This window comes from Engystomops pustulosus, chromosome 3, assembly GCF_040894005.1.
Source record: "Engystomops pustulosus chromosome 3, aEngPut4.maternal, whole genome shotgun sequence".
Classification (NCBI taxonomy): Eukaryota; Metazoa; Chordata; class Amphibia; order Anura; family Leptodactylidae; genus Engystomops; species Engystomops pustulosus.
Genome location: NC_092413.1, coordinates 89,555,007 through 89,573,474, shown reverse-complemented (window position 1 = coordinate 89,573,474; position 18,468 = coordinate 89,555,007).

Here is an 18,468-nt window from a genome sequence, read left to right as displayed (position 1 = left end):
TCCCATGGGCCCCGGGCTGCTCACACAACTAGAGCAACCCGCCAAATTTTACCAAAAAATTAAAAAAATGTAAACAGTTTTTAAAAACTATACTCAGCTTCAGCTTCTTCTCCCCGGCCCTGTGGCTTTGAATCTCCTTCAAACCAGGGCACATCACTATGACATGGCCGCAAGACATCATAGTATAAGGGCCCGCATGGTGCATACGCTATCACGTCATGCGGCCGCAATAACGCCACGTCAAAGTGATGCGCCGGGACAGAAGAGGAGAAGACGGAGCCACAGGACTGGGGAGAAGAAGCCGGAAGATGAGTTTATATTTTTTTACTTCTGAAAAACGAGGATCCAGCATCAATCTTCATAAAATTAATTTCTTTATTGAGACATCATTTAAAAGTTCATGGCTAGATATTTAAAATAACAAGTAGCCAATCACAGAACATTGGATTAGAATGTCATATCTTCAAGCACATATTAAAAAGACACATAAATCACATTCTTACATATAGATCATATTGAAATCCAATACAATATAATTAATATATAGATATCAGATCATCTCTAAAATTCATACCATTAGGGGTACGGGTATTAAAGGGGTATTCTCGTTTGGGCATTCACATTCAGTTTGATAAATCTGCCATATATAAAGATTTCTTCAATAAGATGTTATTTTAAAAAATGTTCCCGTGAGAAGATAATTTCTCATAAATGTAGTGATATGGTCCCTTAGAAACAAGACTGTGTCCCTCTGCTGGAGGGATTGCACAAATAAACAAAAAGTTTATGTATATGAAATGTCCGTGAGTTACTGCATGTCCCACAGCCGTCCTGTGGTAATGATAGCTGAATCCATGTCACATGGCACAATAGCACATGTCTGGCCACCGCTGCCAAAATGTGAGGTGGTCGTATCCGTGGAAGCTATCTCGTTTCTAAGGGACAACATCACTACATTTATGGAAAATTATCTTCACACAGGAACATTTTTTTAAATAACATCCAATTGAAGAAATGTTAATATATGGCAGATTAATGAAACTGAATGTGAATGCCCAGGCGAGAATACCCCTTTAAGGGTGAAAATCCAAAATGCCTCGTGTTTGCTAAACTTTTCCGCCCAATTGCTGCCCCTATCTGGTCTATTAACTCGTTCAAGACCAAGAAAGGAGAACTATTCAATGGATGTTTTGTGTTTATCAATGAAGTGATGTGTGGCTCCTGACACTCCACTGGTTTTCTTAGTGTTCGTTTATACGATCTTTAACTTTTCATTTCGTGCTTCTGAAACAAGTTCACAATAAAGAAATTAATTTTATGAAGATTGATGCTAGATCTTCGTTTTTCTGAAGTGGATTTTACAAGACCCGTAAGAGCCAGCGGGGCTCATCCTTTGCACGATCAGGGTTTCATTTTCACCTTGTCTTCACTTAACAAGAGGAATCACAGGGGAATGATGTTTGTCGGCTTTTTCTCTTTGTGTGGATACTATTTCTGGCTGTGACCGCACACCGTGAAAATGACCTCTGCGTTATTTGGAATTGATAGGCTTCAAACTTTAAGTTTATGCTGGTGAGACCATTTATCTTGGAACTTTTATATATCTGCTTTGAGTATATTGATTTCTGCAACATCATTTGACTCCTGTTTACACTATGGATGCTGCAGTTAATATTTCAAGTCAAGATGATGTTTTTACAATGAATTTAGAAACCAGATTCTCTAATTTGTCAAAATTATTTGATTGTCAACCCACCAGTGAGAACAATGATGTCAAAATACTTTTCGATAAAATGGAAAAACTTCTATGTAATGAACAGCGAACTTGGTGGGACCATTATTCATTGAAAAAATACATTTTTTATAAGGTCTACGATTATACAAGTTACAACCTTCACAAATTCAGATGATTTCAAAAACAAATGGTTCTCAACTTTAACAGATTGTTCAGTAAAATGTATGACCCTTATAGTAGAACATGAAGAGATCAAGCTAAAAGAAATCCACAAAGATATTGAGGACACAAAAAATTCTTTATCTACTTTATATATCTGTAAACACGTGAATCGTCAAAGAAGATTAAAATCGATCTTAAAGAAAAATAGTGATGACTGACACAAGCAGACATGTCTACTTTCCTTCATCGGAAGCAGAAAGCTCCAGCTTCAATTTAGATGTTTCAGATAACCATGCAACCAAATCAAGAAAAAACGGCCAAAGAAAAAACGCAAAAGGGGTGGGGGGCACAAGTGGAGACGGCCAGAGATATCCCACCAGAAAGTATACTCCTCAGAAATAGATAAAGAATGTGAAAATGTCATAATTTTGTCTCCAACTATTTAAATGATGATCAAATCTACGGTATGTTTTGTCAAAAGGTTTAGGCTATGTACCAACAGAGAAATTTGATGTTTTTGACACGTTGCTTGATGTTAATTAATTCATTTGTTCACAAGTTATAAAAAAACATTTTTTCATTAAATAATGTCTCAAATTCGAACTGCAATGTGAATGATGCCTCGGGTAACAACATAGAGAATGAATTTAAGGATTTGGCATTTCAACATCAGAATACTCTGATATTATATTATTTTGTTGAAAGATCTTCATGATAATGTTTCATTTGATAAATCTTTATAAACTGGTTTATATGTTACATCTAATCCTAAATTTTACCCCCTAAATCAAGAGGTACGGTATTAAAGGATTTCCATAGTTTTTTAACTTTGGAAACTCTGTGCATAGGCTGACACAGCTAATCAGATTGCTTGTTCATGTCCCATGGTGGGAGAAATAAAAATGTAAAAAAAATGCTCATAAGCCCCAAAATATATAAAGTGACATATAATGTCTAAAAAAAAGTCTAAATCATAACACACACCCCACATATAGTATCACCACGTCCATAACAACCCTTTAGAATGATAAACGCTGTAAAACAGTTAAAACCGCCCAAAATTAACAAATTTTAAGATGGGTTTTCACTTTTTATCATTTGGAAATATGTAAATTTTAAGGCTAAATAAACGTCTTACCAACAAAATTTGATCATTCTAAATTTCACCTTTCACCATTTTGATTCAATTACTATTAAGATCTCAAGGGGTTAACAATCTTCCTAAAAGCTGTTTCTGATAGTTTGAGGGGTGCAGATTTGAAAATGGGCTGATTATATAGGGGTTTTTTAATGTTAAATATTTACAATTTAAAAGCAGTAATTATCCCCAAAATAGTCAATTCTGAATATACGGAAAACCGATATTCGATTTGTAAGCCGCGCAACATCAAAATAAATTACCCAGACCTATAAAAAATTATGAAAATATAACTCAAAACTCAAAACAAGGAAGAATGGCAGAGGATCCCCAAAATCCACGTGTAAAAAACATGTTTCATCATTCCCAAGAAGACTCATGACAAGGTCTTCACATCCCGGGGGGAAGTTTGGGTGACCCAAAATCGGAGTCAAAGGAAACTGCTGGGGTAATAGGCATTCTCTTACTATCTCTGACAACCTTGAACAATCGGACCCATCGTAGGGTGATTCCTCAGGGCTAATGTTTCAGTGAGTTCTAACAAGGGCGCAATGCTCAAGGGAAGTATAGTAAAGGACTACTACAGGAGCACCCAAGGCTTCAAGTCGAGTGGCAACATCAGTCCAAGGCTCTAGACAGGTGGTCAGTAGAGATGAGCAAACATACTCGTTCGAGCTTGATGCTCGTTCGAGCATTAGCGTACTCGAAACTGCTCTTTGCTCGGACGAATACTTTGCCCGCTCGAGAAAATGGCATCTCCCGCCGTTTTGCTTTTTGGCGGCCAGAAACAGAGCCAATCACAAGCCAAGAGACTCTGCACTCCACCCAGCATGACGTGGTACCCTTACACGTCGATAGCAGTGGTTGGCTGGCCAGATCAGGTGACCCTGGAATAGACTAGCCCCTGCCCGCGCTGCTCGGATCATTCTGGGAGAGAGCTGCTGCTGGTCAGGGAAAGCGTTAGGCTGTTCTATTAGAATAGTGTTAGGCAGGAGTGATTCTACAAGAACCCAACAGCCCTTCTTAGGGCTACAATAACGTTATACATTTTTTTTTATTATTTGCTTGTGGCTGGGCTTGCTGGCACTAGTAGTGCAGCTAGTACCATATTGTGAGGAATTTGCAGGGGGACTTGCTACCGTTGTGTTTAGCTCTTAGTGACACACATATCCACCTCAAACACCAAAGTGGGACAATTTATTAGGGGTTTGAGTAGAATTAGGCAGTCTGCTGATTTTTTTTTTTTTTTAGCTGTATTTCATTTTATAGCTCAAACTCATCTTGCAAAGCAGTGTGCTCTCATTGTAGGCTACAAAATAGCCATAGGAGAACCCCAACGGCTTACTTAGGCCTACAATATCGTTATATTTTCCTTTTTTTTGTTTGCTTGTGGCTGGGCTTGCTGGCACTAGTAGTGCAGCTAGTACCATACTGTGAGGAATTTGCTGGGAGACCTGCGACCGTTGTGTTTAGCTCTTAGTGACACACATATCCACCTCAAACACCGAAGTGGGACAATTTATTAGGGGTTTGAGTAGAATTAGGCAGAGTCTGCTGATTTTTTTTTTTTTTTTACCTTTATTTCATTTTATAGCTCAAACTCATCTTGCAAAGCAGTGTGCTCTCGTTGTAGGCTACAAAATAGCCATAGGAGAACCCCAACGGCTTACTTAGGCCTACAAAAGCGTTATATTTTCCTTTTTTTGGTTTGCTTGTGGCTGGGCTTGCTGGCACTAGTAGTGCAGCTAGTACCATACTGTGAGGAATTTGCTGGGAGACCTGCGACCGTTGTGTTTAGCTCTTAGTGACACGCATATCCACCTCAAACACCGAAGTGGGACAATTTATTAGGGGTTTGAGTAGAATTAGGCAGAGTCTGCTGATTTTTTTTTTTTTTAACCTTTATTTCATTTTATAGCTCAAACTCATCTTGCAAAGCACAAAATCCAGTTGTGTGCTGTCACTGTAGGTTAGAAACTAGCCATAGCAATAGGATAGCATCGTTTTGTTAAAAAAAATAAAAAAATAAAAAAAAATAAACACAAAATTTTTTTTTTTTTCAAGTTTACACTTTAATTTGGAAAATGTTTAACCCGAGGGCTAGGGGTAGAGGACGAGGGCGTGGACGTGGGCGTCCAACTACTGCAGGGGTCAGAGGCCATGGTGGGGGAGCAGGGGAACGCCGCAGAGGTACACTCCCTAGGTTCATCATGTCTCAAGTTACTGGGACTCGTGGTAGAGCACTGTTGAGGCCAGAACAGTGCGAAGAGGTGATGTCGTGGATTGCGGACAATGCTTCTAGCCATTTGTCCACCAGTCAGTCTTCCACGCAGTCCACCCATGTCACCGAAATCGGCACTCCTCCAGCTCCTCCACCTCAGCCTCCTTCCCCCCAGTCTGCCCCCTCCCACCAAAATTTGGCATTTGAACCGGCAGTCTGTGGGTGATGATGACATTATTCACGTAGTGGAAGAAGTGTGTAAAGAGGTGTCGGACGATGAGGAGACACGGTTGTCAGACAGTGGTGAAGTTGTTGTCAGGGCAGGAAGTCCGAGGGGGGAGCAGACTGAGGGATCGGAGGATGATGAGGTGACAGACCCAAGCTGGGTTGATAGGCCGGGTGAACACAGTGCTTCTGAGACGGAGGAGAGTCCTATAGCAGAACAGGTTGGAAGAGGCAGTGGTGGGGCCAGACGGAGAGGCAGGGCCAGAGCTGGTGCATCAGCGCCAAATGTTGCCCGTAGTCAAGCTCCCGTGGCGAGGGCTAGATTTTCAGAAGTCTGGAGGTTCTTTAAAGAAACACCGGATGACCGACGGACTGTGGTGTGCAACCTTTGCCAAACCAGGATCAGCAGGGGTTCCACCACTACTAGCTTAACTACCACCAGTATGCGCAGGCATCTGAATGCTAAACACCCCACTCAATGGCACCAAGCCCGTTCACCTCCGGCCGGGCACACCACTGCTCCTTCCCCTGTGTCATCTGCTAGTCAGCCCCCTGCCCAGGACCCCGGCCCAAACACCTCCCGTTCGAAAACCCCATCTTCGCCTCCACGATCCTCCACAGCATCCACCAGCGTTCAGCTCTCCATACCCCAGACGCTGGAGCGCAAAAGGAGGTATAGCGCAACCCACCCACACGCCCAAGCCCTCAACGTCCACATCTCCAAGTTGCTTAGCCTGGAGATGCTGCCCTATAGGCTGGTAGAGACCGAGGCCTTTCGAAACCTCATGGCGGCGGCTGCCCCCCGGTATTCAGTCCCCAGCCGCCACTACTTTTCCCGATGTGCCGTCCCAGCCCTGCACAAGCACGTGTCAGAGAACATCCTCCGTGCCCTGACCAACGCCGTTTCTGACAAGGTCCACCTGACCACGGACACGTGGACGAGTGCTGCCGGGCAGGGCCACTATATATCGCTGACGGCACATTGGGTTAACTTGGTGGAGGCTGGGGCCGAGTCTGACCCTGGGGCTGGTCATATACTGCCGACGCCGAGGATTGCGGGGCCTACCTCGGTCCAGGTCTCAAAGGCCTACTATGCCTCCTCCTCCTCCCACCCCTCCTCCACCTCCTCCTCTGAATTACCATCCGTGGGCATGGCGCCATCAGTCGGTAGCTCTAGGCACAGCAGCAGTGCCATCGCTAAGCGACAGCAGGCGGTGCTCAAACTGCTGATCCTAGGTGATAAAAGGCACACCGCCCAAGAGTTATTACAGGGTATCACGGCGCAGACTGATCTGTGGCTGGCACCGCTGAACCTGAAGCCAGGCATGGTTGTGTGTGACAACGGCCGTAACCTGGTGGCAGCTCTGCAACTCGGCAGACTGACACATGTGCTATGCCTGGCCCATGTGTTAAATCTCATAGTTCAGCGTTTCCTCAAGACATACCCCAATCTGTCTGATTTGCTCACGAAGGTGCGCCGCATCTGTGCGCATTTCAGGAAGTCCAGCACAGATGCTGCCACTCTCAGGGCAGCGCAGCGCCGCCTCCAACTGCCCGCTCACCGACTGTTGTGTGACGTGCCCACGAGGTGGAATTCAACACTAACCATGTTATCCAGAGTTTACCAGCAGCGCAGAGCGATTGTAGACTGCCAGGTCAGTCAGCTTCCTCAAGTCTACAATGAGGAGTGGACGTGGATGTATGATATCTGTCAGGTGCTGAGTAACTTTGAGGAGTCAACACAGATGGTCAGTGGTGATGCCGCTATCATCAGCCTCACCATCCCGCTGCTTGGCCTGTTGAAAAACTCTCTGGTCAGCATGAAGTCGGAAGCTTTGCGCTCGTCACAAGAGACAGGGGAAGAAGATTCCCTTGTTGATAGCCAAAGCACCCTTAGGTCTGTTTCTCAGCGCATATCGGAGGAGGTGGAGGTGGAGGAGGATGAGGAGGAAGAGGAGGAGAATGTTGGCGAGACAGAAGAGGGGACCATTGTTCAGTCCTTCACTGTTCAGCGTGTATGGGCAGAAGAAGAGGAGTTGGAGGAGTTGGAGGAGGAGGAAATGGACAGTCAGGCCAGTGAGGGGAGTGAATTCTTGCGCGTTGGGACTCTGGCGCATATGGCAGATTTTATGCTAAGCTGCCTATCCGTGACCCTCGCGTTCAAAGAATTTATTCCAGCACCGATTACTGGGTATTCACTCTCCTGGACCCACGGTACAAGCAAAATCTTTCCACTCTCATCCCTGGAGAGGAAAGGAGTGTGAGAATGCATGAATACCAGCAGGCCCTGGTGCACAAGCTGAAACAGTATTTCCCTTCTGACAGCGCTAGCGGCAGAGGGCGTACTTCTGCGGGACAAGTTGCCAGTTTTATGTCACCCCAGCAAGACACTGTCACCTGTCCCCAGTCTCGGCAGAGTAGGGCTGATCTTTACAGAAAGATGGTGAGGGAGTACGTAGCTGACCATACCATCGTCCTAAATGATCACACAGCTCCCTACAACTACTGGGTTTCAAAGCTGGACATGTGGCACGAACTGGCGCTGTACGCCTTGGAGGTTCTTGCCTGCCCTGCCGCTAGCGTGTTGTCCGAGCGGGTTTTCAGTGCAGCTGGTGGCATCATCACCGATAAGCGTACACGCCTGTCGACTGACAGCGCTAACAGGCTGACGCTTATCAAGATGAATAAAGCCTGGATTTCTCCGCATTTCCATTCTCCACCAGGTGAAAGAAGCTGAACCTGAATAATGTATGCACTCCACCTCCTCATTGTCCTCCTTCTCCTCCTCTTTGTACACTAAAGCAGAGGAAACTGGCTATTTTTTTGCCAGGGCCAACTGGCTCTGGCTATAGTACTCTATGTATTTAATTTTTCTGGAGGGCCAACTACCCTGTCCTCTGTTTTAAACAATTTTTGGGAGTGCCACATACAGGCACTCAATCTATGTAATTTTTCTGGAGGACCAGCTACCTGCTCCTCTGGTTTGAAAACTTTTTTGGACTGCCACATACAGGCACTCAATTTATTTAATCTTTTTGGAGGACCAGCTACCTGCTCCTCTGGTTTGAAAACTTTTTTGGACTGCCACATACAGGCACTCAATCTATGTAATTTTTCTGGAGGACCAGCTACCTGCTCCTCTGGTTTGAAAACTTTTTTGGACTGCCACATACAGGCACTATCCAAATTAAATTGTCTCCATAGCAGCCTCCACACGTCGTCTTTTTAGCTGCCTCCACACGTCATCGCCATAGCTGCCTCCAAAAGTAGTCCATATAGCTGCCTCCATACATGGTCCCCTTATCAAACGAGCTGTGTCAGGCAGAATTTTGGATTGTTTTAATGGCTTCCATGTTAACTTTGTCGCCACCCTGCTGTGTAATCCACAAAATATACTGGCAAACTTTTATCATTTACCAATATTATTTCAGCGCTTCTTGCGCATCTGTTTACATTCCCCTCACCCGCCATATCCTAAACTTATAAGAACGCTACTACACTTGATCTAATACAAAAGGTTCTTAAAAGTGCTGTTTGGGGAGTAGCCTAGAGGCAGGGGCTTGGATTGGCGAAAGCTCGCCTGGCAGCGGAGCGCCAGCTCCATCCCAAGATCCAACTAACATAGTTTTAACTGCAGCACCTTTAATCTACTACTAGTTCACTGCCTCCATACATGGTCCCCTTATCAAATGAGCTGTGTCAGGCAGAATTTTGGGTTGTTTTCATGGCTTCCTCATCAAACTTGTTAACTTTGTCGCCACCCTGCTGTGTAATCCACAAAATATACTGGCAAACTTTTATCATTTACCGATATTATTTGAGCGCTTCTTGCTCACCTCCTTTGGTTCCTCTCTGCCACCCATTGGTTTTAAGCCTGAGTCCATTTGGGGTATGTTGCCAAGACACTCTCTAGCCTGCCGCTGCTGCCGCTGCCTCTGCATAGTCCCCTATAGTGTCAGGGTCAATTATTGGATGTTTTAGATGCTATCTAGCCTCATTCGGTCATTGCCATGCTGTTGCCCATACTTTTGGCATAATGGTGCGATTAAGCAGCCTCAGAGGCATCCATGCATGCTGCCCCTGCTGTTTCCTGTCCATTTTCGTGGTGTTTCCATCCTTTTCTGAGGTTACCAGGTGCTTGGCCAAGCTTCCCTGTGCAGATCCTTGGTCCCCTTGAAAAATGCTCGAGTCTCCCATTAACTTCAATGGGGCTCGTTATTAGAGACGAGCACTCGAGCATCGGGAAAAGTTCGTCTCGAATAACGAGTACCCGAGCATTTTAGTGCTCGCTCATCTCTAGTGGTCAGCCATGTGATAACTTTTAAAGTCTGAGAGATCAACACCCCCAGAATTTTAGGCCTCAACAGGGTACAGTGTTTAATTCTGGCAGGCTTGCCAGCCCAGACAAATTTATGTTGGAGAGTATTGAAGGATTGAAAAAATGCCTTTGGTATTTTAATTGGGACAGCTTGAAAAACATAAAGCAGGCATGGCAAAATATTCATGGCAGTCCCCCTGCATACATTTGAGCATTGGCCGAAAGTTTAATGTGTAAAGGTGACCAGCTGCTTATTGGATCCCTAAATTTTTAATGCTTTGGGATGCCCATTTGAAATGGAAGGAAATTTCTAATGTCACCAGTAGAGATGGGCGAATCGATTCTAATGATTCTAACTTCGGTTAGAATTTCAGGAAAAATTTGATTCGCCACGAAGCCGAAGTTTATGCTGATTCGAGGGAACGAAGTTGTTTTTTTTCCCCTCATGGTTCTGCTAAATGGGCTCGAGAACAACGTGTTACATGGGGCAGAGAACTCTGGGAAGGAGAAAGGAACACCCCCGATGACATCTGCAGACCTGTAAGCCAATCAGCGACCGGCAGGCTTATGTGATGTCACACAGCCCTATAAAATCCAGCCATTTTCTATCTCAGCACTTCACACTTCATGTTGTAGCATCCAGCTGCTGCTATTGTGCTGTGTGATTCTTGCTGCAATCCCTCGCTGTTCTCTAAGGGGGATCTGTATACTCCAAATAGCAGTTCTATTTAGTGACAAAATCGAATAGGAAGAAATATGTTTGACATTCATGCATCTGCAGTAGTGAGCTGTCAGTTGTGGGTTATCTGTATAACGCACATTGCCATACCTTTTGGGGGCTCTAGTTTACAGCCAGATTTACGTGTGAAATCCACATTGTTTATACAGTGATTTTCGCTGAAATTACACTGTCAGTTGTGGGGAATCTGTATAACGCACATTGCAATACCTTTTGGGGGCTCTAGTTTACAGCCAGATTTACGTGTGAAATCCACGTAGTTTATACAGTGATTTTCACTGAAATTACACTGTCAGTTGTGGGGTATCTGTATAACGCACATTGCAATATCTTTTGGGGGCTTTGTTTTACAGCCAGGTTTACGTGTGAAATCCACGTAGTTTATACAGTGATTTTCACTGAAATTACACTGTCAGTTGTGGGGTATCTGTATAACGCACATTGCAATACCTTTTGGGGGCTCTAGTTTACAGCCAGATTTACGTGTCAAATCCACGTAGTTTATAAACCACTATGTCAGACAGAAAGGTGGCAGGTGGAGCAGGCAGAGGTGGCAGCACTGTAAGGGGATGTCGCAGCAGGGGTGTCTCTGTGAGGCCAGAACTACCGTTGTCATCTAGTGGCAGTGTGTTGATCAACAACCCAAAGGTTGTTGAATGGTTGACTAGGTCATCCAATTCCTCAAATATAACATCTGACAACCCCAGCCAAGAGTCCGTAGGTTCCTCTGATACAACGATTAGTTGGCATGGCCCAGGAGCAGGTCAGCGGCCCTCACCTGTCCTCAACCAGGCTCTGTCCTGTTCCTTTCCCACAGCCAGAGAGCTACTAGGTGGTCTGGGCTCCGCGCCACTATTCAGTGAGGACGAAGTGTTTGAGGACAGTCAGCAGCTGCTCTGCAGTGAAGAGGTGGGGCAGACTTCCGCTGCTTCCTGCAGTAGGCAGGCTGTGCATACTGACATCGGTGAGGAGAGTAGCAGTGACCGGGAAATGCAAATTGACGATGATGCAGCCGATCGCACTTGGGAGCCGGGTGTAGCAGGGGATTCATCATCGTCGGGCGAAGAGAGTGTCAGTTAGCGGAGCAGGCAGCAAGTCGCTACTGTAGCTGTGAGTCAGCAGGGTGGCAGCAGTGCAAGGACGGGAGCCAAACGTCTACGGCTACGGGTACAAATCCCGATTCGCAGGCCCAAATAAGCAGTGGCACAGGGGCTCAGCGAGGCAGCGGCGGTAGTAGTCGCTCAGTGCAGAGTGTTGGCCGTAAAATTACCACCTCAGCTGTGTGGCAGTTTTTTGTAAAGACACCAGAGGAGCCGAGCGTGGGTATATGTCGTATCTGCAGGCAGAAAGTGAAGTGTGGCCAGGGATCTTACCTTGGCACCACGGCCCTGCGCCAACACATGCAGCGTCACCATCCAATGGCCTGGGAGAAACGGGTGTCAGTTGCGGTCCATCCTGCAGGCGCAGCAACAGCAGCAGCACCTAGTGGCACACATCCTGTTTCAGCAAGTCAAGGCTTCAGCACTTCTGCCGAAGGGAGCTATTGCATCTCCCGGTCCAGATGCTCCTAGCTACGCATGGCGTCAGCAGACATTGAGCGAGGCGATTACAAAAAGACAACTCTATGCGTCCAGCCATCCTAAGGTGCAGAAGCTGACCATGCTCTTGTCGAAATTGTTGATACTGCAGTCTCTCCCTTTCCAAGTCGTGCACCCTTCAGAGAACTAATGGCTTGTGCCGAACTGAGGTGGAGAGTACCAAGCCGCAATTTTTTTCCCAAAAAGGCTGTGCCAGCCCTTCACCAATATGTACAACAGAAGGTGGGCCAGTCCTTGAGCCTATCAGTTTCTTCCAAGGTGCACGGCAGCGCAGATGTGTGGAGCTGTAATTATGGTCAGGGCCAGTATATGTCCTTTACGGCCCACTGGGTGAATGTGCTTCCCACCCAGCCGCACCAACAACTTCAACAAGAGACAGCGCTTTCTCCTCCACGTTGTCAAACTGCTGCTCCTGCGCCAGTGTCCGCCTCCTCCTCCTCCACCACCACCTCAGCCTCCACAAGTGCTGCTCCATCATAGCACATGTGCAGGGCACAGCGGTGTCACGCAGTTCTACACCTGGTTTGCCTTGGCGAACGAAGTCACACAGGGGAGGAACTGCTCCGCGACATGCAAGAAGAAATCAATATGTGGCTTTCTCCACGACAATGGGAGGAACATGGTGTCCGCTCTGCACCGAGGAGGGATGGTCCATGCGCCCTGCATGGCGCACGTGTTCAATCTGGTAGTCAACAAGTTCCTGAAGTCTTACACCCATCTGCAAGACATTCTAAAAATGGCCAGGACACTGTGCACGCACTTCAGCCATTCTTACAAAGCCAAGCACACCCTCCTCGAGTTGCAGCGCCAGAACAGCCTACTCCAACATAGTCTGATATGCTATGTTTCCACCCTTTGGAATTCCAGCCTCCATATGTTAGACCGCCTGTATCAACAGAGAAAAACCATTAATGATTTTTTGATGATGCAAGTGGACCGTAGTACTCCCCTGTGTAACTTTGATGTCAGCCACTGACAGCTCATGCGTGACACCTGCCGTTTGCTCAGGCCTTTTGAAGAGGCCGCATTATTTGTCAGTCGCCAGGACTGCGGGATGAATAACGTCATTCCACTGCTTCATGTCCTGGAACTCATGCTGCAAAATCTGTCTGGTCAGGGCACTGGAGAAGTGGAGACTACATCTCATGGCCACATGAGTCCGCTGGGGGCTGAAATGGAGGAGGAGGAGGACATTGGAGCACAAGCAGAGTCTGGTGCAATTTGTGGTTTTTCTACTCAGGTGACAGGAGAGGAGGAGCAGGAGCATCCGGGGGAGGTAGAAGACGAGGCAGATGACCCAGAAGCACCGTGGCAGTATACTGTGGATATGGAGACCGGGAGTCCCTCAGAGTCACTTGTGCAGATGGCCCGCAGCATGCTACTTTGCCTAACTAGTGACAGCCGAATAGTCAACATCCGGCATAGGGATGACTTTTGGCTCTCCACCCTCTTGGACCCTCGCTACCGGTCCAAAATGGGTGACTTTTTTTCCTGCTGCTGAGAGGAAGGAACAACTGGCATACTATAGAGAAATACTGAGCACACAGTTGGCCGCTGCCTATGTGCGCCATTGTTCATCCTCTGTCAGGTCTGACTGGGGGATTCCTGGCAGTCATTGCTCACGTACTACTACCACGGCTGCTGTGGGGAGCTGGGGGGGTAGGAGCAGTAGCAGTTCCATCAACAGTCGCTTAAGTCTGGATTCCTTAATGAGCAATTTCCTTCACCCGCCTAGTGAGGAGGGTAGCCGGCAGCAGCAGCAGGACATGAAGCAGACCCTGCACCAGCAGGTGGTGGCCTACTTGGACAGCACTTTACCACCTGTGGTAAAGGATCCCATGGACTACTGGGCAGCCAAACTTGATGTGTGGCCGCAACTTGCGGAGTTTGCAGTAGAGAAGCTGTCCTGCCCGGCCAGTAGTGTGGCATCAGAGCGGGTGTTCAGTGGGGCGGGGGCCATCGTTACCCCCAGGAGAACCCGCTTGTCCACCCGTAATGTGGAGAGACTGACCTTTGAATCAGGCTTGGATCGGCCAGGATTTCAACTCACCAATGCCTAATGCATCAGATTGGATCAGCCATGACGCCTCCTCCAAACGTTGAGAAATGAGTCGGGGTTCTAACTACCTGCCTCAGCTACTATTCTGATGCTGCCATCCGCCTGATGCCACACATCTGCTGCTAGTTGCACCATCTGCCTCCTACCATCTTTACCAGGCACTAGAATTGTCTGCCACCTCCACACTCTATCATGGTGCCACTCTGCAGGCTCCTGCTGCTTCTGATGCCACCTTCACACTATATCATTGTGCCACTCTGCGGGCTCCTGCTGCTACTGATGCCACCTTCACACTATATCATTGTGCCACTCTGCGGGCTCCTGCTGCTTTTGATGCCACCAACACACTATATCATTGTGCCACTCTGTGGGCTCCTGCTGCTGCTACTGATGCCACCTTCACACTATATCATTGTGCCACTCTGCGGGCTCCTGCTGCTGCTGCTTTTGATGCCACCAACACACTACATCATTGTGCCACTCAGTGTAAAAAGAGTGCACTCTTTGATGTTATAGTGGGATCTTGGCCCTCAGCTCAGTCCTTTCGAGCTGGCACAGACGTTACCTTGTCAGGCTGCGTTCCTGCTTCGCTTATTTGGGGAAGTAAGCCTATGTAAGTGCACATGGAAGTGAAGAGTGAAGCATGTCATACTAAAACACAGCATTGTTTGAAGACCAAACCACACTCCCTATGCATATTTAAGCATGGCACAACGTTCTACAACACCCTACAGGCTCTCTGCAGGCAGGAAATGCCTGTTTTTTAACGTGATTCGTTTTGATTCGATTCGTGTCGAATCAAATTTTTTTCTAAAAATTTGGCGAATCGGGTCAAAACTAATTTTAACAAATTCGCCCATCTCTAGTCACCAGTTATTCTGGTATGGAGACATTTAAGGCTTCAGAGTTGGACCAGTTAATGCGAAAGTTTGACATCTTTAGTAGCACTTTTAGTTTGATTTTTCAGCACGGTCAACAAAAAATAAATCACAGTCATTTTTGTATCTTATTCATATTTATGCACCTGATATCCGTGTACGAGTAGCACTTTATTTATCAGGTTAGTATAATACAAATCATGGTTATGTATCACTTCCCTACATCACTATGATATGTATGTGTCCAGGTGGACATATGTGAACATGTGTATATTGCTTCATGGGTACAGTTAAGTATATACAGGTGGTCCCCGACGTACAGACAACCCATAGTTACAGACCCCTCTGGTGAAGCTTTCTGAATGCTTTACTAAAGTCCAAGATTGCAATAATCAGCTGTAAGGTGTCTGTAATGAAGCTTTATTGATAATCCTTGGTCCCATTACAACAAAAAATGTTTAAACTCCAATTGTCACTGGGGCCAAATTATTTTTTGTCTGGATCTACAATTTTAAATTATACAGTTTCGACTTACATACAAATTCAACTTAAGAACAAACCTCCGGACCCTATCTTGTACGTAACCCGGGGACTGCCTGTAGTTATTTATTTACTATCACTTTTTATTCCATCCAAATTTTCATTCTGTGTATCTTTTTATATGATGTATTGTTGAGGATTTTAGGGGTTCATTGAATAGATGAAGTATGGTTTACCAACTTTGTCATCCATGTTAATTTCAAATGTATAAAATATAAGCAGTCCGTATGTATGTCTTTTTAATATTCTTCATCAATTTTTGTATTAAATATGTTGGGCTAAGATACGTAGAAACTTACTGTACATTTAGGTAGTATTATCTAGCGGCGTCCTGCACAGCCACGCGTGTGTGCACAGCCACGGGACGCGTCTCCATGGTGGCTTCTCTCCAATTATGTGATTTGGGGTGGCTTTTCCTGGTGACGCGTTGCCGGTGCGCGACCTCAGGGCATAGGCGCATCACGTGGTGGCCGTGTCTTGAAGCAAAGACGCCGTTGGAGAATAAAAAATGTCAGACATGGCACCGATACGCCACCTCCTGACAAAGCATCAGTGCGAATCGGGGTGTACCACTGGCCTCCCTTTGATTGCCCAGCGTCAGTTTTTCATCATGTTTGCGGGTAAGTGTGCTATAGCAAAATGAAATTTTTAAATACTGGAAGGTATCTCCAGTTTATTTATTATTCTTTTCACTGCACTATTGCCACTCTACCCCTACTGGTATTACCTCTTGACTGACTATTTTAAATACTATTGACATATTATTTTGACCCTGGGCTAATAGGGGGTCTTCTGTGATGCCCTATTTTCATCTGGGGCTACTTGTGTCCCCTACATACTGTACTGGATTTTCCCCTTTGAGGGATATATATGTATAATATTTGTATTTACTTTCAATAAAGGATATCATCTTATATAGAATAAGTGTTTCTGCAGCTCTGGTTCTTTTTGGTATTTTCAAACATGTTTACAAGCAAGATTTCCCTAGGAGTCTGTTTTATATTGGATTTGAATTACCCCAACCATAATAATAAAAGCATGGCCAAGATGTTGTTATATTTGTCTTTATTTTAGCATAGACATTTCCCAAGCCATTTTTTTTTTTTATAAGGAATCAGACTTCCTTTAGATGGGGTCACAAAGTTTCATAGCGCCTTTTAATGGGAGGTTGGTCTCTTTCACAACTTGCACATTGGGGCACATTTACTTACCCGGTCCATTCGCGTTCCAGCGGCGGCTTCTCCGACGAGCGTTCGGGTTTTCCAGCGATTCATGAAGGTCCTGCGTCCGATGCCCACCAGGTGTCGCTGCTGCGCCGAGGTCCGCCAAGTTGCATCGGAGTTCACTGATCTCTTCCTGGTGCATGTAAGTATCACGCGTGCGACCAATTTTTGTTCGACCACACCACCCGATTTCTGTCGCGTGCATGCCAGCGCCGATGCACCACAATCCGATCGCGTGCGCCAAAATCCCGGGGCAATTCATGGAAAATCGGCGCAAATCGGAAATATTTGGGTAACACGTCGTGAAAACGCGAATCGGGCCCTTAGTAAATAACCCTTATTGTCTTTTGGATAGGAGTCTCGTATCTTAGTTTCATCTGGATCAAACAACAAATGGCTTTTGATATTTTCGGCCACAGAGATTCCTTTCTCCAATTCACACCACTCATTTATAATTAATTCTTTTAATGTTTTCTTTAGAGAAAACACTAGAGATGAGCGAACATACTCGTCCGAGCTTGATGCTCGTTCGAGCATTAGCGTACTCGAAACTGCTCGTTGCTCGGACGACTACTTTGCCCGCTCGAGAAAATGGCATCTCCCGCCGTTTTGCTTTTTGGCGGCCAGAAACAGAGCCAATCACAAGCCAGGAGACTCTGCACTCCACCCAGCATGACGTGGTACCCTTACACGTCGATAGCAGTGGTTGGCTGGCCAGATCAGGTGACCCTGGAATAGACTAGCCCCTGCCTGCGCTGCTCGGATCATTCTGTGTCTGGATGCCGCTAGGGAGAGAGCTGCTGCTGGTCAGGGAAAGCGTTAGGCTGTTCTATTAGAATAGTGTTAGGCAGGAGTGATTCTACAAGAACCCAACAGCACTTCTTAGGGCTACAATAACATATTATACATTTTTTATTTTTATTTGCAGCTACTACCATATTGTGAGGAATTTGCAGGGGGACTTGCTACCGTTGTGTTTAGCTCTTAGTGACACACATATCCACCTCAAACACCAAAGTGGGACAATTTATTAGGGGTTTGATTTCAATTAGGCACAGTCTGCCAGTTTCTTTTTATTTTACGTTTATTTTTTCATAACTCAGCGTCATCTCATCTGGCATAGCAGTGTGCTTTCATACTTGGCTAGAAAATAGCCATAGGAGAATCCAAACGGCTTACTTAGGCCTACAATAGCGTTATATATTTTATTTCTGGTTGATCTGCTGGTGGCTGTCCTTGCTGTAGTGCATCTACTACCATATTGTGAGGAATTTGTAGTGAGACTTGCGACCGTTGTGTTTAGCGCTTAGTGACGCACATATCCATCGCAAAGACCGAAGTGGGACAATTTATTAGGGGTTTGATTTCAATTAGGCACAGTCTGCCATTTACTTTTTATTTTACGTTTATTTTTTTAATAACTCAGCGTCATCTCATCTGGCATAGCAGTGTGCTTTCATACTTGGCTAGAAAATAGCCATAGGAGAATCCAAACGGCTTACTTAGGCCTACAATAGCGTTATATATTTTATTTCTGGTTGATCTGCTGGTGGCTGTCCTTGCTGTAGTGCATCTACTACCATATTGTGAGGAATTTGTAGTGAGACTTGCGACCGTTGTGTTTAGCGCTTA